The sequence below is a fragment of the Dermacentor variabilis genome, chromosome 10 (genome assembly GCF_050947875.1).
Source record: "Dermacentor variabilis isolate Ectoservices chromosome 10, ASM5094787v1, whole genome shotgun sequence".
Classification (NCBI taxonomy): Eukaryota; Metazoa; Arthropoda; class Arachnida; order Ixodida; family Ixodidae; genus Dermacentor; species Dermacentor variabilis.
This window is the reverse complement of record NC_134577.1, coordinates 122062922-122074966: the sequence shown is the minus strand read 5'-3', so window position 1 is coordinate 122074966 and position 12045 is coordinate 122062922. Positions and strand designations below refer to the sequence as shown.

General features: G+C 41.4%; 1 long non-coding RNA gene across 3 annotated transcripts in view; it reads left to right on the top strand.

The window, feature by feature from the left end:
- The window catches only part of LOC142560936 (uncharacterized), a 29880-nt gene extending 23328 nt beyond the window's left edge, over nucleotides 1–6552 (top strand). Inside the window, exon 5 of one of the 3 annotated variants that reach the window (XR_012823476.1) lies at nucleotides 5955–6552. This is a non-coding gene — a long non-coding RNA (uncharacterized LOC142560936). Of the gene's footprint in view, nucleotides 1–964; nucleotides 1306–5954 lie in introns of those variants that run through there. The other 2 variants (XR_012823477.1, XR_012823474.1) reach the window with 2 other exon arrangements.
- The last annotated feature ends 5493 nt before the right edge of the window (nucleotides 6553–12045 follow it).

Genomic DNA, 12045 nt, shown 5'->3' with positions numbered 1-12045 from the left:
AACCTCAGGCGATTAAAGTTAAGCAGGATTCCGCAACTATGGCATGCCTCGTAATCGTATCGTGGTTGTGACATATAGAACACTAGAATTAAATTAATTTTAATTTAGATCTTTGAGAAGAGTCATAAGAAAATTTATTTAGTGAAGCAAGTCTTAGCACACATTAAGAATCGCTCAAAGCACATGCAGCTTTCAGTAGCATGGTGTGGTCATAAAAGCTGCCATTTGGAACCAGATTAATATAAAAAAATTCAGTCCAAAACTTTAATGTCAGTGCTCCTTTACATGCAAGCATGAGGGACACATATTTAAAGGCATCATCTAAATCCTGTGTAAGTATTTATTGGTGAATATCAAATGGCCCTACATCTAAGGAAGTTATAGGGTGTTATGATAACAGGAAGCCACAAGATTTTTGTTGTGCACTCTTCCTATAGAGACAATATAGGACAGCAACAAAATAGTTGGGCCTAGTGAAGAATTCATTCAAGACCCTTGCCAATTTGGCAGGTTCACTAAGCACCTTGAAATGCATGCCCAAACCTCATCAGCATTGCATCACTTATTTCAAATAACTTTCATTTTGTCATTTTGCCAGATTAAAAGTTCTCAAAAACCTGCTTGACTAGTTTCAAGAACTTTTCGAGAACAGTTTGGTTTCATTCGAATGCAGCATTGTCAGTCTTTAGTGAACTAGACCCATCTTTGCTGATATGCAATTAGGTAGATCAAAGCAGATGCTGTCAAAGTGCATGTGCAAGAGTGTTTGGAGTGGGCATTCCTGGGTGATGTTGCCAAGAAGGGAGTTTTGAGCTTAATGCACACAGCAGCTATAGCATATGAAAACCAGCACTTTACTCAGTTTTTAGATACCGCAGAGCTTGCGCTAATGCTGGTCATAGTCTACTATAATTTCTACCATATATGGCCCTTGTCATGACAAGTTATTTTTATTCTCCTACAGTATATTCCCTCTGTGTACAATCAACATCTCTGCCAAGGACAACAGAAACAGTATGATTGGAAACTGCAGAATTCTCCATCTGCGGAGGTGGCTGGCTGATTGCCGTATTAGATGCTTTGTGAGCTGGCATTGATGTGTAAATCTCAACTCATCTGCAAGCATACAAAATAGGCTTTGGGATACTTTTACCACAAGAAGAGAGACTAGAATGACTGTTGCCTGTGACATATGGCACATACCCATGACGAGGGATCGGCTAGGATTCCCCATGAATACAACATCAAATAGCTTTATATTCCCACTAACTTGATAGTACATAATACTGATATGTAACAAAAATGAACAACAAAGTAACTGAAAAACGAACAGGTCTACTACGATTGAGCCACAAGGGGAAAGAGGGAAACATTTGTGTTAATTATGAAAAAAATGTGCCTAACATGTCATCTTCCCAGCAGCAACAATATGATCATGCACAAACTAGCATTGCTCTTCAGGCACACCCCAGGCTTCTCACACCATTTTCTACAAGATTTGAAGCCCAACAGGCAAAAGGGGTGAATACCTTCAGCATAAAAGAATAAGGTTATTCTATTCCATATCCTCACATGAAACACAGCAATATTGTTACAAGCCATTTTCACACATTGAAGGCATCAGCAATGTGATGAAGACAATTGAAGAAGCACTCATGTTCTTATTTTCATTGCAATACAAACCTACACTTAGTCATATGAAAGTGCATGTGCCAAATTCAACCGTGTACTGTTATGAGGCACATGGAACAGACATTCCAAGGAAGTGAAATATGTGTACTGCAGTTACTTAATTTGTCCAGTCAGAAGGGCAATGCGCTAAATACAAAAAAAAAAAAACCTACAGGCCCACTATGCAATGCTTTTGCTAAGCTATCCAAAACTTCAATGTGTGCAAGTCCACAATGACCAGAAAAAGAAGTAAACAAATTTCTTGAAGATGGAATGAAAAAGAAATGTTGCGACAATTGAGAAATGAGTTCTTTACTTTCTAGTGGCACACGGATAGACAGTCGGTGGGCACAATTTGAACTTGAACTCATGGCAGTGTTGCAGTGGCAAATACCACTCATACTTCCGAGAAGCGTCGGTTACAATGCTGAGTTGGAAGAGAAACTTTGCAAATACTTCTTCGGAAGTTCAAGCATCTGAACAGTAAGTAGTTGAGCATGACTAGGGGAAATATAATCAATTTCACAAATAGCACCATTCCAAAAGAACTGGCACACTGCATTGATTTCTCAGGTGACAGCTATTTTTCTAAAAGCCTCTGCGCGCGTTTATACAACCTGAGGCAGCTTAAATCTAGGTCACATGGAATCGAAAAATACAGCAGCGGGTGTAACACTTAAATTTGCTATCTCGCGAACATGAGCGAAAACTTCAATTTGAAAAGGTTTGCTCGAAAGGAAAACTCACGGCCGTAACGCTGCTGCCCATCGCCAGTTGTGTGAATAAAAAAAAAAACATCTGCACGATGAATAGACACTTCGTCGATATTTGAAGCAGATCATTAGTGCATATCAAGAAATCTGCACTGGATAAGAGTGAAACATCTAACCGACTGACTGACGGAAGTAAGGCTCACAGGATAAGTTTTCTGTATCTGCACCGATACTGCAGCACGTATTGTGCAAATGAATCGCCCGTAATGCGCAGCAATTACCGCACTCGATTGAAGTCGCCATCGCAGCGACGCGCTATTTATTTCAGGACCACGAAAAACAAGGTATTCACCTAAGTACAGAGGCGGTTTACCTGTCGGCAAGCCCCTAACTCGCATATGACGAAAGCAAATGTCACGGAGTCCAAGCCCACGATTGCTCAAGTCAAACTGCGCTCACACGAATATCGCGCACGTTATATGCTTTCAACATGCACAAAAGCGCGCCACGTGCGCGCAGAACGTCTTGCAGCCGACACGACGGCAATGGCTAATCTACGTTCGAGAGTAGCTCTTTCAAAAAAGTAAAAACAAGCAACAATGTGACGTCACATCCTGAGAAAAAGAGTTGTTCTCCTTTCTCACCTTCTCTCAAATCACGCATGCGCAACGATGACGGAGCCCTCGGGGGCGATGTTCAGGTCTTGCGTTGTCGCGACATCATTAGCAGAAACAAGTGCTATAACCTCCCCCGGTGGTCGTGTAGGCGTCAGCTCTCGAAGTATTGGTCAATGCACGGTGGGAGCCCATTTTATCTGCGGATGCGTGCTTGCACCAACTCTGACGAAACTGATCATTCGGGACCTACGAAAGCAGTGCTGTATTGTTTTTGTTCCCGGCTTAGTTCGCCTGTTTACATACTCGCCTGATTGTGTGCTGTTGTGATTTGTAAGTTTTCCCCCGTCGGTCTGTACCAGATACCTCGCATTCAGCTGCTTATCACCTGTGGTCGTTTTATAACTTTGCTGCAGAATTTTGTCCTTAAGTCGAATAAACTTGGGAAGGAAATCGTGAAGCTTTACTCCCGAAAAGCGCTTGTACGTCCATAGAATTTGCAGTTCAAATGCAACACGTATCCTCATTTAAATTTTAGAAGAATTTATGATTTCATCAAATTGAAATTGCAGATAAACAGAAATCAGTAAATTTAAGATTTCTTTAGGCACACCAAATAAGTTCTGTGAAGTAAAACGGTTTGTTACATTAAAGTTCAATATATGGAGGTCTAATTGTACAAAATTGATTGATATAGGGGTTTATTAGATACAGGGTGTGCATATTCGCACGCCTGCTTCCTTTGTCAGTCGTTACGTGCCGGTCTACTTGGGCAATAAACCAAGCAACAATGTTAATGTTTTCGAACTGTTCATATGTCGAGAGCACACCAAGAAGGTGATCTAAAACCTCCAGGCATATGGTGACTTTCTGTTCCAAAAGAAAAAAAAAGTAATAGTAATAATGTGTACAGTTGCATAGCAGAGTAAACAAACAAAAAAGCTGTCTTTTTAAGACAATGCTACTTTCTTTTCCTAATTACAGCAGCCGTGCAAGGTGCTCCAGATCAGTTACAATATTTAAAAATTCATTGTGATGGGCCCGTCTGTTTCCCCTAGTGTTATAATGGCCTCATATTCTTGCAAAGTTAATCATATTACTCCTGTATCCTTACTACATTGAACTCCTGAAATGTTTTATCACGGCCACTGCTCCTCATCCACCGTGCTTTTTCTGCTTAAAAGTTCTCAAGGCAATTATATTGCTCTCTTCTCCCTATTATTCAGGCAGAGAAATTATGACCGTCACAAACTAATTTTCACTTGCACATGCCCTGACGTTAAAAACATTGCAGTTGAGCTAGAAGCTAGAGGGAAGCTAGAATTAGCACTAGTGAAATGTGAAGATTGTTGGCAAAGGTGCCCACAGTGTGTGAGGCCACAGTTTTTGCCAAGACAAAAGTATTGAGAAAAATTATAAATTTTGCAGTTGATATTGTTGTTTTGTTAATGCTGCTCTTGCTTTAGTTATCCTTCTTTTTTTAGTCACCATATATGTTAAATGTCACAGCATTTGATATTATAGCATACCATTTATTATTTATAGCATGTTTGACAATATATCAGGGGGGCGGGGGATCCTCATCTGGATAGTACATTTCTAATGCATACACTTTGCATGGCTTGTTTGCATTGCCAACACCTACTGTATTACTTTGCAATTAAAACCTTCACAATTGTTTTTTACACAAAAATAAAACAAGCAGTCTAAAAATGTTCCTTTGTATCATGCAATATAGCGCTCCTCTCACCTAAAGCTGTATGTTCTCGAGACACAAGTAAACAGCTACAGGTTAGCTGCAAAACCTCTTAAATTTGCAGCAGTATCGAATATATTGAGACAAAAAAGCTATCTTAGTGAACATATTGCTGCAGATGCTGACTAGCACATGAGTAGTGCTTCTTTTATTACAAACATTTAATCACCTTGCAGAGAGTGTGTACCACTTAGATCACAATCATTTTATTGAGATATTTTTGTATCATTTGCATGTGGCAGAAGCAGGAAATAGTAAGCTGACTCTGCCTTAAAGCAAACATATGCATGAGAGAGCGCTTAAAGCATTACTTGTTCAAACCGAGGCTTTGGTGTCTAGACTTCACGACGAAGAGAGTAAAATGTGAGGTCACTTACCCTGTATTCTGAAACCATCTATGACTGGAAGCTTCATTCCACTGAGCTGAGCACAGTGCCACCCCTCAACTGAAGATGACGCCGTGTTTCACAGTAATTGACATGAAGTTTAATTACAGCTAAGCAACCACTTCTGTCAAGGAGCGGGGCTGTTGTGTACTTGAGTCAGATGGAGTGTTAAGAGATTTCCTACAACATTTAAGCTCAGCCTTTCTGTTTTCTTACAGCATAGTTATTACAGGTGGTACAAGACATTCCATTGTACAGTTTCTATAATTCTTTGGGAAAACATCCATCACCTCACTAAACAGGAATAGGCTCAATAGGTTCACTGGTATCATCTATAGTGTTTTCATCCAAGACCTATTGCTATTGCAAGGCATTACAGACATTCAGTGACGTAGCCAGAAATTTATTTCAGGGAAGGATTCTCCACTGGCCACTACCACTCCCCCTTCCCCATCAACTCTCTCTCTTGCACTATATAAATGTGTGGAGGGTTTTACATCACACCAAGACAAACTCCTAGCACTCCCCGGACAGGAATGCTTTAGCAACGAGGATGCACATTTTTACGTTACCAAAACAACTTTGCTTAACTTCTGACAAAAGTTTTTCATTGCTAAGGCATGCAGCCACTACGCTTAAAATTATGCTATCATCCTTGTGCTGTTTTTAAAAATGATTATATTAAAAATAACATTTTGTTTACGAATTGATGTATTTATATAATGTATATTATGACCTAGTTGGTACATTACTTAGGAAAGCGAACTGTGCTAAAAACATGACAGCGCTCTGTCTTGTGTCTTCTTGTTTGCAGCCCAGACTTGTTGCAGCCCAAGTAACAGTGGAGGTCAGCGTTATTTCCTTACCAGATTTGCTAGTGAGTGGTTCAGCCATGGCTATGTATGGAAGAGAGCGGGCACTATTTTGCAAGTCGCCTATTACTTAATTGCAGGCATTATGGGCATGCTGCCCTGACACCTGGCTATTCTAAAGACTGCAGAGCAGCAAGCACAGCACATGCTATGACAGGGTAGGTGAATCTCAGCTAAGGCAACTGGCCCCGGCCATCGAGTGTTGAGCGATCGAGCAGTGATGAGACAATCCCCCTATGTTCCATAATTTTTCACTTCATTCTTGATGCCCTTAATGCGCATCACCACCCTAGCCCCCTTACCGTATCCACCTCCCTACTCCATGGAACTCTCTGAAACTCTTTTCAGCTAATCACTGTCGCATTTTTCAACATTCACGAGGTTGTTGAATGACACAGCATTCTCTAACATTCCTATATTTATGTTTCTGTGCGGACATCAAAGCCATTCACCTAGCTCCCCTCGCACCTGTTTGTTGTGGCGGCTTCTTAGCTTCCCTGGTCCAGCACCCCGTCCTTGATTTAAATTGCCGCGCACAAATCAACATTCTGTAGGCCTTTATTTCTTGTCCCGTTTTCTCTCCATTTTTTCGTTCTTAGCAGTGTGTACAGACTAGCCTGAGAGCAAGCTCTTCTGAAGTTTATTAACATAATGAAAGTCAGAGTCAATGGAAAATAATAGAAGAAAAAAAAGGTGGTGGGGAGTGTTTTTTATGAGTTTTCTATACAAGCAAGTTGCAATATTTTTGGAATGCTTTCCTTCTGTACAGTGTGGTCGATGATTCGGGGAAGTACCAGAAATTAGAAGCTCTTCGACGACACGAAGGCCTGATCTAAGTTTTAAGCATGTGCTTGTCGCATTTTTGTCTGTGTAAAATTTTAACGCTCATTTTCCCTCAGTAGTTATGCTTAACAGAATCTGCAATGAGGTAGAGAGGCACCATGGGTGGGGCCACAATGTTCTGCCTGCTACAGGCACTGGGCAACACCTCTTTCTCCTACTTTTCACAGCAAAAGCGGTGCACTCCTTGTGCCCATTTGGCACAATGAGCGTGGTCCTAGACATAACAGTCCTAAACATTAGATTCAGGGGAGAGGGGTTCTACAGCTGAATTTTTTTTTCATCACATCTGTGTTTGCGCCTCAAATAGCAGCAAGGTCAGGCTGCACATCTCTTATCCACTGAGTATCTCATCGGTGGTGCACTTCGTACGCACAAGCAGCAATTGGCACAAAGCAAGGGCTGGTCATTCTTCAGAGAACAATAAAGTTATGATTGTTTCAACAAAGAAAAATGTGAAGTTGCTTGAGACAGATTTTTGCATGCTTGTCGATTTTGCCTTCAACAAAGCAGTTCCCTGCTCCCGTAATCACTATGTGCCTGTCATAGGCATGCATACCTGGCAGGAGCAGCGATGTAGATGAACTTGTGTGTTCACTTCAGAAATGCCTTGACACTGGCCGTGAATGAAACTAAGGCCCCCAGAAATTACTGGAATCTTACTATGTACAATACTCAATAGCCTGTAGGGTTACACCTCTTGAAACGGGCTTTCCTAATTGCCCACTTGCCAATGCATCCGTGTCGTGTAGCATGGTCGTGTAGGCACTGTTAATCTCCCAGACTATTGGTCAATGCACATTGGGTGTCTTTGTGATCTATGTATGCGCGGCACTGCGTGGTTGCACTAACTCTGACAAATAAGGAGTGCTGAAAGCAGTGCTGTGCTGTTTCTGTTACCTGCTTGGTCCACCTGTTTTGTTTACAAACTCACCTGAATATTTGTTGTTGTGACGTAAATTTGCCCATTCCATTTATACAAAGATACCATGCATTAAATTGCTGGTCGCCTATGGTTTCTTTATAATTTTGCTGCAAAATCTTAGCCTGAAGTAAAGTTTACTCCCGTAACACACTTGTATGTTCCAACGAATTGTTAGTTTACATGCAAAACATGGTGGTGGTAACAACTTTATTGAAAATCCGGCAAATTCGTGGTCTGGCCCTAGGCTGCTCTCGAGTAGGTCCGGAGATCCTGTCTCCTCGCCGCTTCACGGGCTTGCTGGATGGCCCATAGTTGATCTTGGAGGTTTGAGTTTTGCAGCGCGGCCGTCCACCACGCCGCAGCTTTGTCTGGAGGCACTGCATTTTCTCTGCCTATAACCTCACATTCCCAGAGAATGTGTCTAAAATGCGTGAACCCTGCCGCATAGTCTGCAGTTATCATCTGAATAGATGTCTGGATATATCCTCCTGAGATGAACGGGATTGCGGAAGGTCTTGATTTGTAACTGCCTCTGGTCTACCGCTTGGGCCCTGTCGAGGGGTTAGGGTGAATAAACACGCCTAGAGTTTTAATAAAATTTTGAAATGTCACAGTACCTGGTCATTCTGTCTCTCTCTGTCGGATCCGTGCCTCTGTTAGATTTCCGACCCTCAAAGAGGATCCTTGTACGCATAAGGTAATTATAGATTTGGAGACGAAAATAATTTTACCCGCGGTGGTTGCTTAGTGGCAATGGTGTTGAGCTGCTGAGCACAAGGTCGTGGGATCAAATCCCGGCCACGGCCGCCGCATTTCGATGGCAGTCAAATGCGAAAACACACATGTACTTTAGACTTAGGTGCACATTAAAGAACCACAGGTGGTCTAAATTTCTGGCGTCCTCCACTATGGTGTGCCTCATAATCAGATTGTGGTTTTGGCACGTGAAACCTCGTAATTTAATTTTTTTTTTAAGAAAATAATTTTAAGCTTCAGTGCAAAAGTTAAGGTTCTATTCTGTGCTCCTGTCATTTTATCCGTATTTTCTCATTGCTATTATATGGCTTCATGGTTCATCATGTCCAGTAGAATTGTTATTTGCCAAAGTGCAAATCTCACATGCAGAACATGAAGGAAGCTTATGTGTTTGACAACTTGATTTATGCATAAATACCTCGAATACTCGCTGTGGCTGCCTATGTGATTGTCTGATTGACATGCTCACTGAGAGAAATGAATCGGCCAATGTAATTGTTATGGTTTGTAAGAAGACACAATGTTCTTGTGTAGTTGCCTTGTTTGTCTTCCTTTAGCATTTATTCATGACCTGTGAAATCTGTAAAACAGCTCATCTATTACCCTGAGTGGATATTTAGCACATCAACTGCTTTCCTTTGTGCAAGTAGGTTGTCTTATTAGTATCATGATATTTTGTTATTTTTCTTTGGTTTACTAAAAAAACGTCTTGTGTGTTTTGTTAGGTGGGTAACCTATGCAGCAGTTCATTGAGCAGCTCTACAAGTAAGCTTATGCATTCCACTCATCTTTGTGTACTGGAGTTGGAGCAACAAACAGATTCACAGGAAGATGTAAATAGTGAAGTCGAATAACGAATTTTTATGCTAGAGCCAATGTTGTGACAAACTCATCTTTGTCAACTAGTCCTCTTGTTGAAACACTGGCTGCAGCCAGAGGCCTCCCTTGTTTAGCTGATGTTGATCACTTGTAGAACAATCAATATTGTAAAAATAAACAGGCTGTAGAATACATTTTATGTACAGTAAGGTTTCAACGTTTTCTGTTAACCCAACGGAACAAAATCATTAAAAAATTTTCAAAGCTCAGAAAGGCTTGCATTCAAGTGTAATACTGCATGCAGAAAAGCAAAGTATTCAGGCAGCTGTACTCTTGAAGCTTTACTTCACAATCGCAGCAGGCTAGCAAGCAACAATTATGAAAGAATAAAAAATGCATTTGCACTTCTCATCTGACGAAATTTACTGGGCTTTTACAGAAATGAAAATCATTGAAAAGGAAGTGGGTGTTTACGCTGAAATATGAGCACGTAATCTGTAAGCCTCGTAAGCTTATGTCAAGTAAAACAACATGAAATCCTGAGAGATTGAGCTTTTTAAGTAGTCGTGTTATAATAGGAGCACCAACCTTCTTCAGGATGATAAAAGCACTGTAGATCAAGGTTCTCCACGTAGTAGGAACATTGTTAAATCTGTTAAGATGTGAATGTGGGCAAGTTGGTAACAAATTTCTAACTTGCTAAAGCACATTACTGTCCTCATTGAACTAATAACTATAGTTTCTTGTACATGTGACTTGATTACATTCAGCACAACATTATGCATTTTTATCTTTCTTTAATACATTTTGTAGCCCCTCAATGGATTCAAGATGCTAGAAACCTATGTAGAAGTACAAAGTGCTTGCCACTAGAAAAGACAAGAAGTCAGTTCCTGTGTTAGAAATATTTATTAGTTAGAGAAAGGCTAAAATTTAGTCGGAACATTAACCATGTTTTGAAGTTTTCATCCTACTCATTTTACAGTTGAAGCTAGCTTGTTTCTCAGGTTACTTGCGCTTAGAATTAAAGCACAACAAACAGATGAATGGCTTGCCGGGGCGTTATCCACAGAAAGTGGTCACTGTTCTCACTCTCTCCGTAGTGTTTGGGCTAGTGCTAGTACTGTTGGCCGCATAGCAGCCAGTGCAGTGCCACTGAGTGTCGTGTGCCGATGTGCCAGTTTTTCTTAGCATGTGGACACTCCTCCCACAAGTTTCTTCGATGTTGTCTTGACGAGGGCCGAACAGTGAATGAGCCAGTTCATCTTGAAATTTCACAGTTGGCGTAGAGCTTCCTTCAAGCATGCCACGAATGTTCCACGCATTTATGATGGCACTTCCAACAAGCAACTCAACAGCTACCTTTCTGTACCACTTGAGTCCTTTTCTAAGGCAGTTGTGGTATACCGTCATTTGGTCACTATAGTCGACGCCCTTTTTTGCTGCATTGTAATCGAGAACGGCCTGATGTTTCATGATTGGTGCGCCGTCCCTTGTTTTCTTCCCACTCTCCACCAAAGTTGCTTTATATTTGGCGACAGATGTGAGTATCAGAACAGGCCTCTTGTCCATCCACTTCAGTGCCTTCACTCCATTTTTGGACTGAAGTCCGGTAGCACTGCCATTTGCAACCTTTACTTCAGTGACATCTTTTGGCAGCCCTTTCCTCACTGAGCGAACTGTGCCACAAATGAAAGTGTCTTCCTTTAGAAGGCGAAGAGTGAGCAGCAAGCTCATGCAGAAGTTGTCTACGTACAGCGGGCACACAACTTCCTTGTAATTTTGCAGGAGTTTCAAGCATACATCTTCGGTGTGTCCGATGCCAACTGTTCAGTCACACTTTCCGGCATATACATCAACCTTTAGCCTGTACATGCCTTGAACAGCCTGACTCTGTAAGAACGAAAGTCTGCCACGCCATGGCACTATTGTTTCATCTATCACAACCTCCTTTACCAGCTCAAGCACAATGGCAAAAATTTTGGTTCAATTTCTCTATCAGAGAATGATCTGATCCTGCAACTCTGCAACCAGTTAATTGTCCGCAAAATGCCGGAACCTCAAAAGTAGGGAAAAGGCGGTCACGGCTCATATTTTGAGGAATGAGTTCAACACCATACAGGTTACTTTTCGCCCAGTAGTGACTCAGATAGGAAGATGGACGAGATCAATACAAATTGGTATTCCAACAAATGCTTTCATTTGTTGGAGATTAGTTTTCATCGAATTTTTCAACTGTGATTTAGATTTGGGAGTAGGAAGACGGAGGAGACCAATACAAATCAGTATTCGAATAAATGCTTTCATTTCTTTGGCATTGGTTTCTGTCCAATTTTTCAACCGTGATCTAGATTTGGGAGCAGTTGACTTCAACACTTGTTGTATGAACCTGTTTGTTTCATTGACCATCATTTGCTAAATGTCATCCGTAATAAACAGTGAACATAAAGATGGGGCATAATGGCTAGATGGCAACTGAATGATAGTGGGCGGCCTAGAGTGCGGTGTCACACTAGCCGAAGTGGTTGTTGCCGGTGTCCATTTCTCTAGAGATGGGCTGAGAGAAATGAGAGCATTGTATCCTGAAACATTCGCCTCAGAATCATCAGTCAGGTCCGACTCTCCGTTCGACGTGCTGGCTGAGGTCTGTGATGGTTCGTAAACACTATCTTTGTCACTGATTTCACTGTCTG